General features: G+C 28.6%; 1 protein-coding gene across 1 annotated transcript in view; it reads left to right on the top strand.

The window, feature by feature from the left end:
• The first annotated feature begins 3,153 nt into the window (after window positions 1-3,153).
• Window positions 3,154-13,531, top strand: part of LOC101889245 (uncharacterized) — a 49,178-nt gene continuing 38,800 nt past the window's right edge. Inside the window, exon 1 of the mRNA XM_005184987.4 lies at window positions 3,154-3,433. The gene's annotated coding sequence lies outside the window, so the exon portion shown is untranslated. The remainder of the gene's footprint in view (window positions 3,434-13,531) is intronic.

Here is a 13,531-nt window from a genome sequence, read left to right as displayed (position 1 = left end):
AATATCCTCAATAAAAATTAAAAAAAATAATAATAAAAAAACCATTTGGAAATATATAAAATTTAACAAAGCAGATGTAGGATTTTTAACAGCCACCCTCAATAAAATATTAAATATTAGATAATAATTAAATAAAATAAAAAAAATAAATATTTTAAAATATTTACACTTTGAATTTTAAATTATTTTTAAATATTGAAAAAATGAAAATTATTTTTCAAAAAATATTTTTTGATGCCTTCTCCGTTTAATTTTTGTGGATGGGATTTCTTGAAAAGGTCTAAATTTTTTAAAATTTTTGTAACCTCAGCCCTATGACTATGAGGATTATCCAATATTTTGAAAACTTTGGTTATCCTAATATTTCTAGCAGTGCTGGGTTAGGTGTGGAACTGGAAAATTTCGGTCTACTCAATCAAGTACCTCCCCCATAAAGGGGTCAGAATTTTGAATAACACAAACGGTCATAATATGCAACATAAGCTTCCGATTGTCTTCAAATTTCACACATCCAAATATTTCTACCAACACAAGGTCTGGTGTGAAGATAGAATATAGAGGACCCCTCATTCTGGTACCTCCCCCACAACGGGTCAACATTTGCGAATAAATATAACTCTCATAAAGTGCGAAATAAGCATCCGATTCTCCCCAAATTTCACACATCTCAATATTTTTACTAATACAATATGTGCTGTGAAAATGGTAGATATCAATCCACTCCTTCTGGTACCTCCTCCACAAAGGGGACAAAATTTTGAATAACCCAAACGCCCATAATATGCGAAATGAGCATCCGATTCCTTTCAAATTCAGCAAATCCCAATATTGGTATTAACACAATATTTGGTGTGAAGATGTTAGATATCCAACCACTCCTTCTTGTACCTCCCCCACAAAGGGGTTAAAATTTTGAATAATTATAACTCTCATAAAATGAACAATAAGCATCAGAATCTCTTGAAATTTCACACATCTCAATATTTTTACTAATGCAATATGTGCTGTGAAAATGGTTGATATCGATCCACTCCTTCGGGTAGCTCCCCCACAAATAGGTCAAAATTTTGAATAACCAAAACGCTTATAAAATGCAAAATATGCATCCGATTCCTTTCAAACTCGGCACATCCTAATATTTTTATCAACACAATATCTGATGTGAAAATAAAAGATATCGATTCACTCCTTGTGGTACCTCCCCCACAACGGGCTCCGAATTTTGAATAACCAAAATGGTCATAAAATGAACAATAAGCATCAGAATATCTTGAAATTTCACACATCCCAATATTTTTAATAATACAATTTGTGCTGTGAAAATGGTAGATATCGATCCACTCCTTCTGGTACCTCCCCCACAAAGAGACCAATATTTTGAATAATTATAACTCTCATAAAATGAACAATACGCATCAGAATCTCTTGAAATTTCACACATCCCAATATTTTTACTAATACAATATCTGATGTGAAAATGATACACATCGGTCCACTCCTTCTGGTACCTCCCCCACAAGGGGACCAAAATTTGGAATAATTATAACTCTTATAAAATGAACAACAAGCATCAGAATCTCTTGAAATTTCACACATCCCAATATTTTTACTAATACAATATGTGCTGTGAAAATGGTAGATATTGATCCACTCTTTCTGGTACCTCCCCCACAAAGTGCTCCGAATTTTTAATAACTAAAACGGTCATAAAATGCAAAATATGCATCCGAATCTCTTCAAATTTCACACATCTTAATATTTTTACTAATACAATTTGTGCTGTGAAAATGGTAGATCTCTACCAGCTCCTTCCGATACCTCCCCCACAAAGGGACCAAAATTTTGAATAATTATAGCTCTCATATAATGCGAAATAAACATCCGATTCTTTCAAAACTTCACACATTTTGTTATTACTACTAACACAACATCTGGTGTAAATATCATAGATATCGGCCCACTCCTTCAGGTACCTCCCCCACAATGGGATTAAAATTTTGAATAATTATAACTCTCAGAAAATGTATAATAATCATCCGATTCTTTCAAAACTTCACATATTCTGTTATTGCGAGTTACAAAAGATATGATGTGAATATAGAATATATTGGATCACTCCTTCTGGTACCTGCCCCACAAAGGGTTTAGAATTCTGAAAAATCAAAAAGTACATAAAATGCAAAATACGCATCCGAATTTCTCCAAATTTCACACATCCCAATATTTTTACTAATACAATATGTGCTGTGAAAATGATAGATATCGGCTCACTCCTTCTGGTACCTCCCCCGCAAAAAGATCAAAATTTTTATTACTTTTTTAAGTTTTTTTTTTTAATTTAATTCTGGTTTCTAAAATCTTCTGGGATTTTCCTCAAACACACTCTTTAAACTCTTAAAAAAAATTATTATATTTTATTTTAAAAAATATAAAAATATTCTTAAAAACCACTTTCCATTCCTTCACCTTTTAATGTTTGGGAGGGAGTGTTTGGTTGAATGCCTTAAAGAGCTCTATAAGATTTGTTAACATCAACTACTCTCCTTTCTCTATCACACTCTCTCTCTCTCTCTCTCCTAATTTTAAATTTCATGCCATATCCGTTCTATGATTTTTTGGGTTGTAGGTCACGTTTGGAGCCCTTTATGTTTGTTTCCCCCCACCTTCTAAAATATTTGTAAACAACATCTACTCTCCTTTCTCTTTCATTCTCGCTCCCTCACTCTCTCTCTCTCTCCCAATTTAAAATTTCATGCCATATCCGTTCTATGATTTTTTTTTGGGCCGTAGGTCACGTTTAGAGTCGAATGTGCCGACCAGCCCTTTATGATTGTTTCCCTCCATTCCCTTCCCTATGCTGCTGCTGTTGTTGTTGTTGTAGAACAAGCTTCCTCCAATGCATTTAGTTTTGCGGTTTTAGTCTTTTGCGTCGACTTTTTGTTGTTCTGGAGACAAGTTGTTGTAAGCTCTGTGGTCTGAGAGTGTTGGGGTATTGCAAGTTTTCAATTTCTTTCGTGGTGGTGTTTTTGTTGTTGTTTTATGTAGCCCCGTCGATGCGAGCAAAAATGATCATTCCGTTCCGTCTGTACGTTCGTTCGTTCATTCATTTATTCATTCAATTATATTCTGACATTACTCTTGATGTTTGTTGTTGTTGCTACCATTTTGACAGGCCAGCACTGTTTTGGAGAGCCTCCGAACAGCTCGCGATCACTTGGCCAGTTTCAGTTATATTTTCACAGCGAACGCGTGCGTGCGTACGTTAGGTGGCGCTGTGTGTTTTTTGATGTGAAACAAAACAAAAGAAGAAAGAAAGAAAAAAAATAAAAGAAACGGGGTCAGAAAAAAACCGAGAATTGACGTACCAACGTGTGTGTGTGTATGTGTGTGACTTCCATATGCGATAAGGGCTTTGAGAAAAAAATAAATATCGGTATTTATTTATTTTTTTTTTTTTTAATTTTTATTGGCTTCTAAAAAAAAAGCAAAACTAAAAATTGAAGTAAAAAAAAAATGCAGAATTAAAAAAAAAAATATGAAATTAAAAGAAAAAGAAACCCAAACTGGTTTATGCCGCACATTTTTAATTATGACAAGCCATGGCTTTAACATGTTTCACATTCAATGCGGAATAATGAGCGATTTTTAGGTCAATTCGAAAATTGAAAAAAAAAATGTAATATTTTTTTTTTATTAACAAAAATCCACCATAAAACTCTCAACGATCAGCCAAGTCAAGTGAAAGTGCCGGAGATTCATTAAAAAGCCAGTGACTGCTGCCTACCTTTTATGGCCAAAAAAGCCAACGTCAAGTACGTCAAATATCAGAGGGCGTTGATAACAAGACATAAGGATGCCGTTTAAAAATGAGAAAATTTTTTTAAGAAATATTGAAAAAAAAAAAAAAAAAAAATGCAATCAAGAAAAAGAAACTAAAAAAAAAATTGAAAGAAAATATTTAAAAAAAATAAAATAAAATAAAAAACACTCATCGTAAAACTATGGAATGAATTTTTTGAGGGGTTAGAGCTCAACTGGTCCATTTTTTTTTTTTAAAGGCCTAATATTTTTTTTTTTAGTATTTGGAAACTCATTTAAAAATAAAAATATTGGAATATGTGGACTTTAAAGAGCTTTAAGGGCAAATAGGGTGCCTATTTCGCATTTTATGAGAGTTATAATTATTCAAAATTTCGAACTTTTTGTGGGGGAGCTACCAGAAGGAGTGGGCCGTTATATTTCGTCCTTACACCATATTTTATGTTAGTAAAAATATTGCAATGTGCGAAATTTGAAGAGAATCGGATGGTTATTTCGTATTCTATGAGCATTTTGGATATTTTCAGAATTTTGGCCATTTTGTGGGGGAGGTACCAGAAGGAATGGACCGATATGTTTTATATTCACAACATATCATGTGTTGGAAGAAATATTGGTATGTGCCAAGTTTGAAAGATATCGGATGATTATTTCGCATTTTATGAGCATTTAAAATATTCAAAATATTAGCCCCTTTGTGGGGAAGGTACCCGAAAGAGTGGACCGATATATTTCATTTTCACACCAGAACTTGTGTTGGTAGAAATATTGGAATTTTTGCTAAGTTTGAAAAGAATTGAATGTTTATTTCGTACTTTATGAGCGTTTTGGTTATTCAAAATTATGACCTCTTTGTGGGGAAGGTATCCGAAAGAGTCGACCGATATACTTCATATTCGCAGCAGATCATGTATTGGAAGAAATATTGGTATGTGCCAAGTTTGAAAGGTATCGGATGCTTATTTCGCATTTTATAGCAATTTTTCTTATTCAAAAATGTAACTCCTTTGTGGGGAAGGTACCCGAAGGAGTGGACCGATATATTTTATTTTCACAGCAGATCTTGTTTGGGTAGAAATATTGAGATTTGTGAAATTTGAAAAGAATCGAATGTTTATTTCGAACTTTATGAGCATTTCTAGTATTAAAAATTTTGACCACTTTGTGGGGAAGGTACCCCAAGGACTTGACCGATATCTTTTATATTCACATAAGATCTTGTTTGGCTGATAATATTAAGATTTATCAAATTCGAAAAGAATATAATGTTTATTTCGCATTTTATGAGCATTTTACTTATTCACAATTTTGACCACTTTGTGGGGAAGATACCCGAAGGAATGGACCGATATATTTTATATTCACAGCAGATCTTGTGTTGGTAAAAATATTGGGATTTGTGAAATTTTAAGAGAATCGGATACTTATAAATCATTTTATGAGCGTTAAGGTTATTCAAAAATTTAACCCCTTGTGGGGGAGGTACATGAAGAGGATATCCCGTCTTCACATCGGATCTTGGATTGGTAGAAATAATAGGCTGTACAAAGATTGAAATGAATAAGATGCTTATACCAGATTTTGTGAGCATTTTGGTTATTCAAAATGTTAACCCCCTTGTAGGGGGAGGTACCAGAGGTATCTTCACACCAGATCTTGTGTTAGTAAGTATATTGGGATTTGTGGAATTTGAAAGGAATCGTATAAGAGATATAATTGTTTAAAATTTTGAACCCTTTGTGTGAGAGGTACCAAAAGACGTGGGCCGATATTATCCATTTTATCACCTGACTAGCACTAGTCTGCGTTCGGGGGTCTTTCGACTCTAAAAAAAACTTTGTCAAAACTTATTGATTTGGAGGTTCTAAGCTCTGGGGGAGCCCAGGATCCTCTAAAGTCAGTGGCTTTTCGGCTTTCCATTTTTCAATTTCGATAAATTTAATATTTTGCAAAAAAAAAAAAAAAAAATAAATAAATAAATAAAAAAATATTTTTTTTGACAATAGTTCCGGAGTAAGTGAATTTCGATAATTTTCGATAACATTAATATTTTACCAAAAAAAAAAAAAAAAAATTGCACTGGTTATATCCAAAATTGTCTTATAAAAATACGCCTAAGGCTAAGAGGTGCTTCAAAAATTTACAAAAAATAAGGTTTGGGAATTTACTGATCCTTGAAAAAAATTCTTAAGGTATTTAAGCTCTGGGGCCTCCCAGGATCCTCTAAAAATGTTCTTTAAAATCCCATCTGATCTCAATTTTTTTAAATTTTTTTTTTTTTGTTAAAAAATCGAGTCAATGGTTTTTCTGCTTTCCATTTTTCAATTTCGATAACTTTTAATATATTACAAAAAAAAAGATTTTTTGGCAATAGTTCCGGATCCTATGGACCTTATTTTTTTTTTTTTTTTTTTGTTAAAAAATCAAGTCATTGGTTTTTCGGCTTTCCATTTTTTAATTTCGATAATTTTAATATTTTACAAAGAAAAAAAAAAATTGGCAATAGTTCCGGATCCTAGGGGACCTTAATTTTTTTTGTTAAAAAATCAAGTTCTTGGTCTTTCGGCTTTCCATTTTTCAATTTCGATAATTTTAATATTTTACAAAAAAAAAAAAAAAAAAAGAATTGGCAATAGTTCCAGTGTAAGAGAATTTCGATAATTTTCGATAACTTATATATTTTACAAAATAAAAAAATTGCAATGGTTTCAGAGTAAGAGAATTCAGACTTATTCAAAAAAAAATATTTTTTTCAATTTTTTTTTTCGACAATTTTCAAACATGGCATTAAAATTTCTTTATTTATATCCTTCTCAATTTTTTCCTGCAATTTGTATTGATTTATTATATTACTCCAATTTTTTATTTATTTTATTTTTTTTTTAATTTATGTAAGCCATGTTAGAGTGGTGGAGGGAGGGGAGGGTTGTGTGGAAGGCGGGGTAATGTCAACAACATCATGTTTTAACACCATAAAACATTGGTTAACTGCCCGGCTGTTTGGCTAAAATGCGTGTTATCATAAATTTCAAATGACAAGCAAAATAACTTTTACCAAATTAAGGCAAATAAATTGCACTCGTCGACGGCTTTTTGGTCTAAGAAACCACGAAACGAAAAAGAAGAAGAAGAAGAAAAAAAATAGATCCAAAAGAAACGTCAACACTGGTGTCGGGTGTTGAGTGAGTGATGATGAGGAGGATGATGATGACGACAACGGTAGTTTGTGTTTTTTTGGGCAAAACGACAGCCAAATACTGGTAGCAAAATTTTCAGCCAAAGAAGCTTGATATATTTCCAGCTTAGGCTGGCTGCCAACACTTGAGCTTTTGACGTTTAGAAATCTTCTAATTTTTTTTGGGCTTCTCAAGCTCTTCAATGCCATGAACGAAAAACAAAAATTAAGATTTCGTTTTGAAAACACTTGAAAGTTTTCAGTATCTGTGTTTCTTTTGGCCATCTCTCGAACAATTAAATTGCCAAACACGTTTTTGTTTTTTTTTTTTTTCATTCAAATGTCATAAATCATAAATATTTTTTTTTGTCAAACTCATCAAATTTTATGGATATTTTTAATGGTCATTTTGTTTTGAATAGCTAACGGTAGACGGCATTTAAAGTATTGTAATGGTTATCGGTCACATTAGCATTAGGCCATTTGAGGCATTGGGGAATATTAAAAAATATAAAAAAATTAAAATTATCAAAAAAAAAAAAAAAAAAAAAAAAAAAAAAAAAAATAAAATTAAAATTATCAAAAAAATTCAAATTATCAAAAAAAAAAAAATTAAAATAAATAAAATAAATTCGATAAATTTCGATAACTCCAATATTACAGACAAAATTCTCAAATTATCACCAATATTTCTCTCGATTCTGAAGAACGGATGTGTTATCTATAATAACAATTCAAGAAATGTACGTTAGAGTTCGAAAATAGCCGATTTATCGGTTGTTATCGAAATGAAGTACAAATAAAAAAAAATAATAAAATAAAAAAATAAATAACATAACATTAGCATTATGCCATTTGAGGCATTGGGGAATATCAAAAAAAAAAAAAAAAATTGAAAATTAACAAAAAAAAAAAAAATAAATAAATAAATAAATAAAAAATAAATTCGATAAATTTCGATAACTCCAATATTACAGACCAAAGGCTCAAATTATCACCAATATTTCTCTCGATTCTGAAGAACCGGAGTGTTATCTATAATAACAATTCAATAAATGTACGTTAGAGTTCGAAAATAGCCGCTTTATCGGTTGTTATCGAAATGAAGTACAAGGGAAAAAAATAAAATAAATAAATAAAAAATAATTTTTTTACTTTCATGGAGGCTAGTGTTAGGGTATATATGACAAAATCAATAATGGAAGCTATTTTTTTTAACAAATTCCGAAAATTTTTAATTTATCGAAATTTATCGAAACGAATTTTATTTATTTATTTATCCAAATTCCAACAATTTTTTCTTATTTATTGAGCCTATGATGGTGAGAGATAGCAAAATCGTTAATAGAAGCTAAAAATTTTTATCAAACACCGAAAATTTTTGAACTTATCGAAATTTATCGAAATTAATTTTATGACTATAAAGAGACCAAATTAACAAATCCGGAAGGACAGAAGTGCTAACTATTATAACAATGCAAAAAATGTGCATTAAAATTCGAAATTTGGCAACTTATCGGTTGTTATCGAAATGTATTAAAACCTAAAATCCAACAAATCGAAATTTATTTTTGTCATTTATTGAAGCTAGGTTTGTGAAAAATAACAAAATCTTTAATATAAGCTGAAATTTTTCGCCAAATTCCGAAAATTTTTGATTTATCGAAATTTATCGAAATGGAATTCTTGCATTAAAAATACAAAAATTAACAAATTCTGAGGGACAGAAGTCCAACCTCTAATAACAATGCCAAAAATGTACATTAAAACTTGAAATTTGTTAATTTATCGGCTGTTATCGAAATGTATAAATACCCAAAATCCAACAAATTCAATGGTAATTTTTCATTTATTGAGTCTAGTGGTGAGAAATAGCACAATCGTTAATACAAAGTAACAATTTTTACCAAATGCGGAAATTTTGCGATTTATCGAAATTTATCGAAATGAACTGCATGACTCAAAAGGGGCAAAAATTAACAAATCCGGAGGGACAGAAGTGCTTTCTATCATAACAATGCAAAAAATGTACATTAAAACTTGAAATTTGCCAATTTATCGGTTGTTATCAAAATATATTAAAAAGACAAAATCCCACAAATAAAATGGTAATTGTTTCATTTATTGAGCTTAGGATGGTGAGAGATAGTAAAATCGTTAATAGAACCTGAAAATTTTCGCCAAATTCCAAAAATTTGCGATTTATCGAAATTTATCGAAATGGAATTCTTGCATTAAAAATACAAAAATTAACAAATTCTGAGGGACCGAAGTCCTATCTCTCATAACAATGCCAAAAATGTACAATAAAACTCGAAAATTGTCAATTTATCGGCTGTTATCGAAATGTATTAAAACCCAAAATCCAACAAATCGAAATATAATTTTATCATTTATTGAAGCTAGGATTGTGAAAGATCACAAAATCCTTTATAGAAGTTAAAAATTTTCGCAAAATTCTGAAAGTTGTCGATTTGTCGAAAGTTATCGAAATGGAATTCTTGCATTAAAAATACAAAAATTAATAAATCCAGAAGAACAGAACTGCTATCTCTCATAACAATGCAAAAAATGTACATTAAAACATAACATTTGTCAATTTATCGGTTGTTATCGAAATGTATTAAAAAGACAAAATCCAATAAATAAAATGGTATTTTTTTATTTATTGAGCTTAGGATTGTGAGAGATGGCAAAATCGTTAATAGAAGTTAAGAATTTTTACCAAATTCCTAAAATTTGCGATTTATCGAAAGTTATCGAAATGGAATTTTTGCATTAAAAAGGCAAAAATTACCAAATTCTGAAGCGCAGCAGTGCCATCTATAAGAATAATCCCAAAAAATATATAATAGCTCGAAAACTACCGTTTTATCGACTGTTATCGAAATTTAAAAAAATAAATTTGACCAATCGAATTATTTTTTTTTATTTATGGAGTCAATTATTACGGCCGCAAAATCGATAATAAAAGCCAGAATTTTTTACCACATTCCAAACATTTTCGATTTATCGAAATTTATCGAAGTGAATTTTATGACTACAAAGAAGCCAAATTAAAAAAATTTAAGGACAGAAGTGTAATCTATTTTAACAATACAAAAACATGTAAAAATGTGTTTAAAATTAACAAAAAATTATAAGGTAGAGCCCAAAATTTTGAACTTATCGAAAGTTATCGAAATTAATTTTCTTGTTTGATTTTTAGTAAGAATTGTTTATTTTAATTGAGTTATGTCAAATATCCTTCCATAATTGCTTCGAAATTTAAAATATGTCTTTTTTTGAAAATTCGATAACTTTCGATAAATAAATGTATATCGCTGTTGTTTTTTAAGTTTGATGTAACTCTTCGAAAAAAAAACTATTGTTTTCATTAATTTGTTTAAGTATCTTTCTAAAATGACCAAGAAAGATCAACCTTTAACTAAATTTAAAATTCGATAACTATCGATAAATGAATTTTGATAGCTATTTTTATTTTATATTTTTAAGATTTTTCAATACATCTTATGGCTTTCATTTATTTTTCAAAATATCAATCGGAAATTGGCAAAAATTCACTCAATTTGGATTTCGATAACTTTCGATAAATTGCATATTTTGAAAAATTTGACATTTTTACAGCATTTTTTATGCAAGCAATGTCCAAGTATCTTCTGGGTAATTTATAATATTTGTAATAGGAACTTTGATATATACTCATGTTATCGACTGTTATCGAAATGTGTATTTTAGGTTATATGGATTTTTTAACGATTTTATTCACCGCGATTCCCAATGGCAATACTTCCCATGAATTTTGATAAAGATTTTGAGAAAAAAAATTAAAAAATTGCTTTTTCGATAACTTTCGATAAATCGCCTCCAGGGGCTATTTTTATGGAATTTTTGTCCAATTTTCAACTTTTTGTGCATTACCAAATATGCACATCATTATAAATGTGGAAAATACTAATGCCTTCCATAATATTTCTAAATTATTTGAAATTTATCGAAATGTGCGTTGCGTTGTTTTGCCTCAACCCTGGTGATATATTGAATCAATTCATTAAAATTATTTCTCAATTTTACGAATTTGTTATTTCTGTTGATTATATCTACAATCAATTGTTGATGGATGAGTTCCTATCAAAACAAATTTCGAGCGGATTTGTTTACGTTGAGTCGATATTTTCGAAAAAAAAGGGGAGAAAAGAAAACATGGCCAATGAAAATGTAAATAAAAAAAAAATTATTGTTTATATTAATTCGATTCAATTCAATGGAAAGATATATGAAAGTGAAGAGGGGGATGGAAGATAATTTCAATTTTTTTATTATTTCAAAGTCAATTTTGGAATACGAAAATAAAAAAAAAATAATTATTTGATTGCTAATTGCCATGAAAAATTATTTTAATACTACATTTGTGGCCATATCAAAATAAAAAAAAAATTAAATACATATTCAAAATTAGCCACAATATTAAAATACCACTATGCAGATAGTATCGCAGCCGGACAACCATGATTAACTGCATTTAAATTATCTCTTAGCATTTACGTCATTGCGACCACAAAGCCATAGCAGCCAACCTAAGCTTTGCCACAGACTTTGCATTTATTTTTTAAATATTTCCTATTTAGCTCCAGGGCTTTGGTTTGTAATTGGATTCCTTGTCTTAATCGAAATAATGTGGGCTTTCGCATAAATACAGAATTACACGTCACGACAACGGCCCAAAGATATAAGCCTGGAACACAACGCCCACTGGAAAAGATCAAATCAGCAAAACTCGAGTCTGCAAAGAAAAAAAAAAAAAAACACTTGGAAATTATTTTAATCGAAATAAATTTTAGAAAAAAAAATTAAAAAAAAAATAAAAATTGTTTAAAATGTGCTATTTTTTAGGAAATCTTTGTTATCGATAAATAATTTTTATGGAAAAATGTTTATCGACAATAATGTCAAAATTAATAAATAATTAAAAAAAAAGTTTTCGATAAAGAAATGTCGAGAATTTTATGTCGATAAAGAATTGTATCGAAAATTGTATGTTAAAAAAGAATTTTTATCGATAACGAATTTTTATAGAAAAATTTGATATCAATGTCGAATTTTTATCGACAATTTTGTAATTGATACAAAAATTATGGAAATGTTTTTATTGATAACTAATTTTTATAAAAAAATTTTGTTATCGATAAAGAAGTTATATAAAAATGTTTAAAGATTACTAATTTTTATAGATAATTTTTTATTGACAATGAATTTTTTATTAACATTTTTTATCGACGAAGAATTTTTATGGATAATTTTTTATTAAAAACAAAATATTTTTATCGATATCAAAAATTTTCAGGAAATTGTGCACCGATAATGAAATTTTATCGAAAATTTTTTATCGATGTCAAAATTTAAGAGACATTTTTTATCGATAACAAAATTTTAGAGACATTTGTTTATCGATAACAAAATTTTATAGATAATTTTTGTCGATAACACAATTGTATAGACAATTTTTTATCGATAACAACATTTTAAAGAAAAATTTTTATCGATGTCAAAATTTAAGAGACACTTTTTTATCGATAACAAAATTTTAGAGACATGTGTTTATCGATAACAACATTTTATAGGTAATTTTTTGTCGATAACACAATTTTATAGATAATTTTTTATCGATACCAAAATTTTATAGACAATTTATTATCGGTAATAATATTTGACAAAAAAATTGTTATCGATAACAATATTTTATAGAAAATTTTTTATAAAATATTGTTATCGATAAAAAAAATATAACATTTTATAGAAAATTTTTTGTCAATAATAACATTTTATAGAAAATTTGTTATCGATAACAATATTTTATAGAAAACTTGCTATCAATAACAATATTTTATCGAAAATTTGTTGTAATTTTTTTTCGATAACAACATTTTATAAACTATTTTTTAGACATTTTTTTATCGATAACAATATTTTATAGAAAACTTGTTATCGACAAAAACATTTTATAGAGAGTTTGTTGTCGATAACAAAATTTTCCAGAAAATTTGTTGTCTATAAATGATTTTTTTCTTTTTTATCGATCAATTTTTTTTATCGATAAATAATTTTTAATTTTTTTATCGATAAATAAATTTAATTTTTAAAGTTTTTATTCATAACAACATTTTGTTGAAAATTTGTTATCGATAACAATATTTTGTAGAAAATTTGTTATCGATAACAATATTTAATAGACAATTTATTGTCGATAACAACATTTTATAAAAAAATTGTTATCGATAACAACATTTTATAGAAAATTTTTTGTCGATAACAATATTTTATAGATTATTTGTTATCGATAACAACATTTTATAGAAAAATTGTTATCGATAACAACATTTTATAAAAAAAAACTTGTTATCTGTAACAACATTTTATAGAAAATTGGTTATCGATATCAACATTTAATGGAAAATTTGCCATCAATAATAACATTTTATACCCAATTTGTTATCGATAAATGATTTAGATAGAAAATTGTTCATCGATATTTTTGCC

Source organism: Musca domestica, unplaced genomic scaffold (assembly GCF_030504385.1).
Source record: "Musca domestica strain aabys unplaced genomic scaffold, Musca_domestica.polishedcontigs.V.1.1 20, whole genome shotgun sequence".
In the NCBI taxonomy this organism is placed as follows: domain Eukaryota; kingdom Metazoa; phylum Arthropoda; class Insecta; order Diptera; family Muscidae; genus Musca; species Musca domestica.
Note: the sequence above shows the minus strand (reverse complement) of the source record. Positions and strands in the feature narration are given on the sequence as shown.